The 9,954-nt window shown below is 40.1% G+C and overlaps 1 non-coding gene across 1 annotated transcript; it reads left to right on the forward strand.

The window, feature by feature from the left end:
* Positions 1-9,361: 9,361 nt before the first annotated feature.
* Positions 9,362-9,525, forward strand: LOC122100937. The gene has a single exon (XR_006146273.1). It is a non-coding gene; the product is annotated as a U1 spliceosomal RNA (small nuclear RNA).
* Positions 9,526-9,954: the final 429 nt, after the last annotated feature.

The following is a 9,954-nucleotide window of genomic DNA, read 5'->3' on the forward strand; positions in this document are numbered from 1 at the left end:
CCTCTCAACCCCCTTTCCCTCCCCCCACCCCCCACTGAAGTTGTAAAGTTCGTTTTTCAACATAACATCTTATACATTTCATTGTTGTAATAGGGTCACCTGTAACCCTATTTATATATTTTTTTATTGTGAAAATACCATACAGAGTAGTTACAATTGCATGGGCAAGATAATGAGTACATTTCTTTTTTTTTTTTTTTTTTTTTTTTTTGGGTCCGGTTGTGGGGCCTGAACTCTAGGCCTGGGTGCTGTCCCTCAGCTCTTCAGCTCACGGCTAGCACTCTACCATTTGAGTCACAGCGCCACTTCCAGCTTTTTTCTTTTTGCTTATGTGGTGCTGAGGAATCGAACCCAGGGCCTCAGGCATGCAAGGCAAGCACTCTACCACTGAGCCACCTTCCCAGCCCCAATGAGTACATTTCTTATCAAGCATTGTTGCCTCCTCCTTTGTTTTCCTTTCCTATTCCTTCCCATCTCCCATCCCTCCCCCGTCCCTCCCTCCCCTCCTTCCTGCTCTTCCTACTCCCCCCAAAGTTGTAAAGTTCGCTTTTCAACATAAAGTGTTGTACATCTCATTGTTGCAATGGGTCCACCAGTATCCCTATTTAAACAATTTGTTTTTTTTCCCTTCCTTTCCACAAATTATACCAACATCAAATACAGTGAAAGCAGGGCTAATACCATAGGGGAGGTACATACAAAGCAACAAAGAAATCATTTTATAAATATGTTGGAAACAATCTCAAGAAAGAAAAAAAAAACATTTGAATCCTTATCTTGGGGTTCATTTCACCTAACATCAATTTGTCTGACAGTTTCTGTTTGTCTCAGACATATACTAGTTATTTCAAATAAGGGAAACCATGGGACCTATATTTCCTTGGGCCTGGCTTACTTCACAGAGCTGTGTTTAAACCTTTGCATGGTCAGCTCTCAGCTTTCTGAGTACTATTGAGGTGATGTTCCAACCTCTCAAACCTTTTCCAGGTTCAACAGCTCAGCTTGAGTCTCCTACACCTATTAATATTAATAGTATGGATTACAAACAGTAAAAAGAGAAAAATAACATTATACATTTAAACAGAAATAATTGACTACATTCATTTATTCAGGACAAAAACTTTAGCACTGCTGTTTAAGTCACTAATAACACTTTTTTAAGATATACTTTCATGGCTTTCATAAAACTTCCTATATAGTCCTTAGAGTGTCTTTTTACCTCCCATTTTTATTTATTGCATTTGCATAGTAGTATATCATCCTTAAAATCATATCACCTCATAATTAAAGTTTATCTTGTAAGTAAATACTTGTGAGACTCCAATAAAATATCAAAAAAGCTGAAAGTAGAGCTGTGGCTTAAGAGCTATAGCATAATCCTTGAGCAAAAGAGGCTCAGGGGCACTGTTCAGGCCCAAAGTTGAATCCCTAGTGACCACACATACACCCCCTCCCCACCCCAGACCCCACACACAATCAGATGATAATGTCTATGAAGTTCTTCCTTAGGATGATCTTGGTGATGTCAGCAACTGTGTCAAGTTTCTATCTCTCTTCCATGCATTTGTGGTAGTAGACAGCAGAGTCGCTGTAGTATAACACGTGTCTAAGACCTGGCATTAGCAAAGGCTATCATGTAACATATCCAACATAATGTCCAGCTCTCTTGATGGTAGATCTGCACATGGGACCCATGTACTCTTCACCTCGCTTTCCCATCCTCTGTGCCATCTGCTGCAATGATTCACTAGCCACCCCAAATAGGCTTTCATAACCTTTCCTTAATTATCTGAATACTGGATGCCAGGAGACACTCTGTGGCTATTCCCCTCCCTGAAAGTCCATTTTACCTCCTATACTCTCCTCACAGATGGTCTCTGAGAGACTTCGTGCCTGATCTTGGAGAGATTTAGTTTCATTGTACGCATAAGCTTTGGGAAATCATGCAGTGAAGGGTCCAGGTTAGGAACATAGCTCCTCCTTCTGGAGGTTTTCCTGTATGTTCTCTTGGCCATTGAACAGAAGTGGAGTCTCTGAAAGGGAACTTATATGGTGTTCTCTGTCTGTCTTGGTCCATATAACATAGAACCACTTTCCCATCCCTTTAATGATTTAGACATGCTCCATGTGATTTGTGCTGCACTGCTCTCAATGTAGTAACAATGTTCCTCTACAACTGGATGTTGTGTGGATAGCTGTCCATACTTTGGCATGAGTCCCCTTCCAGGCAGGGCCCATAACTCCATGCTGGGAAAGTGAGAGGAAGATTAGCTGGCTTATATCTGTGTAGTCTGAATGACCCTCTTCATGTCCATGGCCCCTCAGCATATTGATAAAGAATGACACACCATTCCCAATCATCACCAAAATGCTCACCTGGTCTTGGGCATTATCACCACTGTCTCACCCACTTCTAGCAAATTCCCTTTTTCAAGGCATTGCCAATCCTCCTCCTTGCATTCTCAGTTAAAATACTGCTGTCCATGAGTAAAGAGCAGAAGACAAGGAAGCAGGTACCCTAGGGAAAGTAAATACTGGACCTCTTCCATGGTGAGAAGATAATGCAACCTGCAACTATAGAATAGCGAAGGAGTTAAGATGGTTGTGCACACAGTTTGTGCAGAAAAAAAATGCCAGACCTAGTATGCCCTGTTCAGAGTTTCAGTCCATAATCGTCTCTAACAAAGACATCTCAGATACAGATAAACCAAGTTCATAGTGTCTTCCCTTCTTTTATTCTGTGCCTTTCTGGGGCTTGCACTCAGGAAATGGATACTATCCCTGTAGTTTATGTTTTTTCCCTCAAGGCTACTGCTTTACCACTGGAGCCACAACTCTACTTCTAGATTTTTTTTGTACATAATTGGAGATAAAAGTATAGGCTTTCCTACCCAAGTTGGCTTCAATCACTGATCCTCAGCCTCATTAATAGCTAAGATTACAGGCTTGGCCACTGAGCCTGGCAGCAATACTCTTCCTTTTTTATTTCCTTTTCTTTATTTTTTTGTCAGTCATGGGCCTGAATTCTGGGCTTGGGCACTGTCCCTCATCTCTTCAGATCAAGGCTAGTGCTTTACCACTTGAGCCACAGCGTGCCTTCCAGCTTTCTTTCTGCTTATATGGTACCAAGGAATTGAATTCAAGGCCTCATGAATGCAAGGCAAGCACTCTACCATTGAGCCACCTTCCCAGCCTCATCTTTCCTTTTCTTAAAAAAATATTATTAGGAATATGATGTTCAGAGGGGTAACAGTTAAGTCAATTAAATTAAACAGTTGTCAGGTAATGAATACATTTTTTGGGGGACAATTACACCCCTTCCCTTGCTCTCAGTTTATCCCTCCCACTGTGGCTTTTTTCTGGTTAACTGGAGATAAGACTTTGCTGCCCAGGGTGACTTTGAACCACAATCCTCAGACATCAGTCTGCTGATGAGCTAGGATTAGAGGCTTGAGCTTTAAAGTCAGGATGACTGTTCTGAAGGTTGTTCTATATTGCCTATGGGCTATGAGCCTGAATGGACTTAGGCAGTGAATGCCAGGCAGGTCTGTTATCCAGAAGCATGTGTCCTACTTAAGCCTGACTGGCTCTCAGAACAGATAGTGATGCTTTCAGAGCAAGAACCAGCTCAACAGAAGTCCTCACTGTATTTATCTCATTCAACAACTACTGGGTTGCTTATATTATCAACACTTTTTCTTTCTTAAGAACATTTGTATTGTAAGATTGCAGTAACTACAGATTTGTAATGGCCTAGGAATATACATAACTGCTCCAAATCATGTTTTATTTATCTTAAAGTAGTTCTTGAATAATACTCTTTATTAGTAATGATATTATTAATATAAATATTAAAGTTCTTCTAACATGTTTCTCTTATTAGATGAATCTTTACAGTGACATTGAAAGCATCTTCTGGAGCAGCAATGGAAAAGATGCTTGGTGAATACTAAAAATGAGGGATGAGAAGTGTGAAAAACAGAACTAAGAGACTTACAAGTGTGACTGGGAAACATCTTCCACAGAGCAGAATCCCAGACTTTTGAAGGTATGTCAGTGTGAGAATAGGTCTTCAACCAGTTCACGTGACCACATGGGTGAGTCTCAATGTTGCCACATAGATATTATTTTGATTCCTATATGAAAGACTCATGTCCGATGGGCTTTCACAATGCCAGATTTATGAAAATTTCCTGTCTTCTTTCCTTCAATATTACTTCACACTTTACTATTGAGTGCATTTTTTCTTTTAAAACATGAAAACTCAACACCATCTTTTGGACTGAGGTGTTTCTTGTCTCCCTAAAAATAGCTCTGTTATTTAAGAGGCTTCCTGACAGGTTCCAGTGCCTCACTTCTTTAATACTAGCTACTCATGAGGCTGGGATTTGAAGATCACAATTGAAGCCTGCCATGGTAAGGAAGTCCATCAGAATTTCATCTCCAATCAATTACCAAAAAAGTCAGAAGTGGAGCTGTGGATGAAGTGGTAGAGCAGCAAAAAAAGGCATAAGGGCAGGCTGCACTCAGCCTCAGCCTGAGCCCCAGCCCAGCCTTCAGGCACACACACACACACACACACACACACACACACACACACACACACACACACACACACACACATACACGTGTCTTCCTGCCAGGCTTGTCCATGGGGTCCCATGAAATTGTTGGAGACCTCTCTTCAAATGGACTCACCCTTGTATTCATGCCATTAATGTGGAAATTGACTCTCAGTCACCTATAGATCTATTGGTTCAGATTGTGTATTCTGCATCCCATTTCCTCTGCTTGTTTTCTGAGGTGAGTCTTGTAGTTCAATACAGCTGTTCATATACTTCAAGAGGCTGCTTATGGTCTCAGGGCCTTCATTCACACTCCAAATGGAAAAATAACATATAACCTGAGACCCTCTGCTTACTTTGAGGATCATCTATCCAGGCAAGGGCAGCTCCCTATGAATGACATACTGGAAGCCAAGCTCAGGGTGTTCAAAACAGACAGAAGTGAGGTGTGGAGGGCTTGAGTTGTTCTGAGGAAAAGCAGAGAATGGAGGAAGACAGAGAAACTGGGAAAAGACAATCTACCTTCCCATGTTTCCTTGCAGTTCCTGATCCACAGTATAACCTTTGCTAATTGTTCTGCTGTGTGTGTGTGTGTGTGTGTGTGTGTGTGTGTGTGTGTGTTTGTATGTCTCCGTGAATGTTTGCATGTGCACAGTAGTTCTGGGCCTTGAATTCAAGGGCTGGGCACTGGGAAGTCAGGATGAATGTGAGCAAGTATATCATATGCGTGTGTGGAAGTAACTCCATCAAACCTCTCAGTGTGTGCAACTAGTATATACTAATGAAAGTGAAAAAATGATTAAGCAATGCTTAAACTCCTTCCTAAGCTATTTAGAGATAACTTCAAAAAGTATGAGAAAGCATTGTTGGTAGGGGATATGAAAACAACTGTGGTTAAAACTATGGGATTATTCAAGCCAGGTGCTGGTGGCTCATACTTGTACTCCTACATACTCAGGAAGCTGAGAACTAAGGATCATTATTTGAAACCTGCCTAGGCTGGAAAGTTATGACACTTTATATAAGATATACTACTCGAAGTGGTGCTTTGGGGCTTAAGCCGTAGAGTGCCCTAAGTTCAAACCACAGGACTGCCAGAAAAAAAAAAGAAATAGTCCAAACTTAAGATGTCTAGGGAGTTTTAGACTAAATGTCTTATAAAAACAAATCACTATATCTTGGGGTTCATTTGTTGTTGTTGTTTTAGGTTTATTATGTAAGTGTTTGGTTTCATTTGTATATTCTTCCCCCTGTGGTATATCCCCTTTTGTCACTGTACTTGATTTTGATACCCTGCATCTTGTATATACATTTTTCTAATTTGGGGAGGGGAAGGGAAATAACAAAATGCTAAAACAAGGACACAGGATAACCCGTTGCAACAATGATATCCATAAGACCGTATGTTGGAAATGAACTTTACAGTTTCGGGTGGGGAGAGGAGGAGTGTGGGAGGTGGGGGAGGTAAGGGATAGTGGAAGAAAAACAAGGGAAGGGGTAACAATGCTTGACCAGAAATGTACTCATTGCCTTATTTGTGTAACTCTAACCCCTCTATAGACTCTTTACAATAAAATAAAATTTAAAAAATGAAAAATAACTAGTTACAGCTAAAGTAGGAAAGGAAAAAAAAACTTTTACCCACTGGCCTGTGGGAACAGTAACTAGAAATACACAGTCAATACAAATAAATTGCAATCCCTCTACAGATTCATGCTCATGGCTACTTCACCTTCTTTGTCCCTAGGGGAAAGTCAGGAGAAATCAATACAAGCTTCCTATCCTATGACAGTCTACTCAATACCTGTACCAAGGTTGTCATCTGTAGGACATCAGATGGAAAAAGTCAACATTCCTTCCAAAAGGGTCTCAAATGAGCCTTATAAACCATAGCCTCCTACTGTCCTGATTTAAATCTTATTTCCCTTCTCAAGCTACAAATACATATAAACTTGTGGAGGGCTCTAGAGAGATGGACAAAGACTTATAAAACATATACTAGGTTTCACACCAGTAGAAAACTAAAACTAGATCCTTATATAGCACCCTGCAACAGAATCAACTCCAAATGGATCAAAGACCTTGGAGTCAAAGCAGATACCCTGAAAACATTACAGGAAGGAAGAGGAGAACCTCTAGGTCTCCTTGGCACATGCTGAAAGTTTCTTAATAAAGACCCAGAAACACATCAAATCATAGAAAGGTTGGACAAATGGGATTGCATGAAACTGCAGAGCTTCTACATGGCAAAGGACATAGCTGGCAAGATCAATAGAAAGCCCAAGTATTGGGAGAAGATCTTCACTAGCCATACAATGGACAAGAGTCTCATATCTAAAATATATTTAGAACTCAAAAAATTAAATTCCCCAAAAACAAATCCTCAAAGAAACAACTGCCCCATAAATAAGTAGGCTAAAGACTTAAAGAGAAAGGTCTGTGAAGAGGAAATAGGAATGACCAATAGACACATGAAGAAACCCTCAACTTCTCTAGCCATAAAAGAAATGAAAATCAAGACAATGTTGAGATTCCACCTCACCCCAGTTAGAATGGCTATAATCAAGAACTCTAATAATAACAGATGATGGAGGGGATGTGGTCAAAAAGGAACCTTACTGCATTGTTGGTGGGAGTTCATCCACTTTGGAAAGCAGTATGGATATTCTTCAAAAGACTCCACATAGAGCTTCCCTATGACCCAGCAATCCCACTTTTGAACATTTACCCAAATGATCACAAACAAGGCTATATTAAAGCTACCAGCACAACTGTTTATTGCAGCATTATTTACCATAGCTAGGATATGGAACCAACCCAAATGTCCCTCAGTAGATAAATGGATCAGGAAAATGTGACATATATATGTATATATACATATGCATGTATACACACACACACACACACACACACACACACACACACACACACACACACATATACACAATGGAATTCTATGCCTCCATTAGAATTACATCACCCCACTTGTTAGGAAATAGAAAGACTTGGAAAAAATTATATTAAGTGAAGTAGGCCAGGCCCCCCCAAAACGTAGGTCTTATAGTTTCCCTTTTTTTCAATAACTAGTATATGTCTAGGACAAGAAGAAAAAATCAAAAGCTATGTACATATGAGCATATAGGATGATGTTAAGTGAAATAAACCTCAAGACAGTAACTCAAGTGCTTTTTTCTTCCTTGCTATTGTTTTTAACATATTTATAATGTACTATGTGATTTTTTTTGTTTCTCTGGTATGTTCTTCCTCCAGGGTATTACTCTGTTTTCACTGTATTTGTTTCTGGTGACCTGCATCTTATATGTACATAACAAGATGCTTAAATAAGGATACAGTTTAACCCATTGTAACAATGAGATGTACAAAACACTATGTTGAAAACAAACTTTACAACATTTGTGGGGGATGGGAGGTGTTGGGAAGGTGGGGAGGGAAGGGATGTTTGGGGAAAAAGAAAGGAGGAGGTGACAATGCTCGCTAGGAAATGTGCCCACTACTTTACTTATGTAACTGTAAACCTTCTGTACAATATTTTTACACTAAAAATATTTTAAAAACAGCTTAAAGAATATATACTATGTTTCAATAAATTGAATGAGGATTCATAAAAGGCATGTTTTGAATTTTATTTTTAAAATAAAATGAAGGCTGGGAAGGTTGCTTAGGGGTAGAGTGATTGTCTTGCATGCATAAGGCCCTGAGTTCCATTACTCATCACCACATAAGTCGGAAAAAGCCAGAAGTGGTGCTGTGGCTCAAATGGTAAAGCACTATCCTTCATCTAAAGAGGTGAGGGACAGTGACCAGGCCCAGATTTCAGAGTTCAGGCCCCATGACCGACAAAATGAAAGAGAGAAAAAAAGGAAGGAAGGAAGGAAGGAAAGAAGGAAGGAAGGAAGGAAGGAAGGAAGGAAGGAAGGAAGGAAGGAAGGAGGGAAGGAAGGAAGGAGGGAAGGAAGGGAGGAAGAAAGTTGAGATAGTGTCCAGGGCCAAAGTTCAAGCCCTGAAAAAGTACCCCCTCACCAAACACAAAATCATACACAGGGCTGGGATTCAGCTTAGCAGCTTACCATGCGTGAGTTTTGATCCCTAAAATAAGGAGAGGGAGGGATTGGGTGAGGGAAGAGAGAGGGAGGGAGAAAAGGATAGGGAGAAATAACAGCATATAGAAAAGAGGGTAGCTCTGCATAATGATATTCACTAGGGTACATGGTCAGGCAAACATTTTCTGTAAAGGAACAGAGTAAGTACATCCAGGCCTTGGGAGTCACATGATATGCTGTAACTATTCCATTCTTCTGTGGCAGTGTGACAGGGGACACAGATAAAATGAATGCATTAAAACTTTACTAACATTCACTGAAACTTGAATTCTATTTTTATTTGAAATATGGCTAGTGTAACTGTGTGTCTGAATTTTTAATTTTATGTAATTTTGCTTACTGTAAGTATTGTCGCTTACAGCGTTGTGGCTAGCTACTCAACTGAGTAGAACAAGTCTGGCCTCTGATGAAGTCTTAGAGCACTTCCAAAGTAATCCAGGAATACAAGCCATGGAAGTCACTCAGCTTTTTGGTAGTCACAGTAAGAAACAGTAAAATAAGAAAATAAATAAAACCTTCAATTAAAAACACCAAAGGAGCTTTGATAAAAATTCAGCAAAATTTATCTAGTATTTAAAGCTTAATCCTCAGATTTCAGCATTCTGAGTAGCTAGGATTACAAATGTGAACTACTCTCACATGTTTGTTAGTTTTTTAAATACCAAGTCAGCCTTGTTACTTACCTGGCAGGGGAGATACTATGATCACGAAGGTGGTTTTCCCAGGGCCAGGCTTATCTATTGCACTCCAGATTTGCTGACCCCTGAGATTTCCCCAAATGTGGGAAATTCGACTGCATAATTTGTGGTAGTGGGGGACTGTGTTAGTTCTCTCCACTGGATGGATAGATAGATAGATAGATAGATAGATAGATAGATAGATAGATAGATAGATAGATAGATAGATAGATAGATAGATAGATAGTATTGTATTTTATATTGGCCTCATCTGCTTTCCTGCACTCAGCAGTCACTTGGTCCTAAGGAGTACTGTGAAGGATGAGGTACCTCTAGGCCTACTTTGTAGTTGCTAGGAACTACAAGGAGTAGAGAAATCAGCTTGAACTCACCATGAGAAAATAAATGAGGAAGTTGGGTGCAGGTGGCTTACACATGTAATCCTAACTACTCAAGAGGCTGAGATCTGAGGATTGCAGTTCAAAGCTAACCCATGTAGGAAAGCTCATGAGATTCTTATCCTCAATTAACCACCAGAAGACCAGAAGTGGGCTCTGGCTCAAGTGGTAGAGCACTTCACTTAGGCTGAAG

Source organism: Dipodomys spectabilis, unplaced genomic scaffold, assembly GCF_019054845.1.
Source record: "Dipodomys spectabilis isolate Male_0828 unplaced genomic scaffold, ASM1905484v1 ptg000612l, whole genome shotgun sequence".
In the NCBI taxonomy this organism is placed as follows: Eukaryota; Metazoa; Chordata; class Mammalia; order Rodentia; family Heteromyidae; genus Dipodomys; species Dipodomys spectabilis.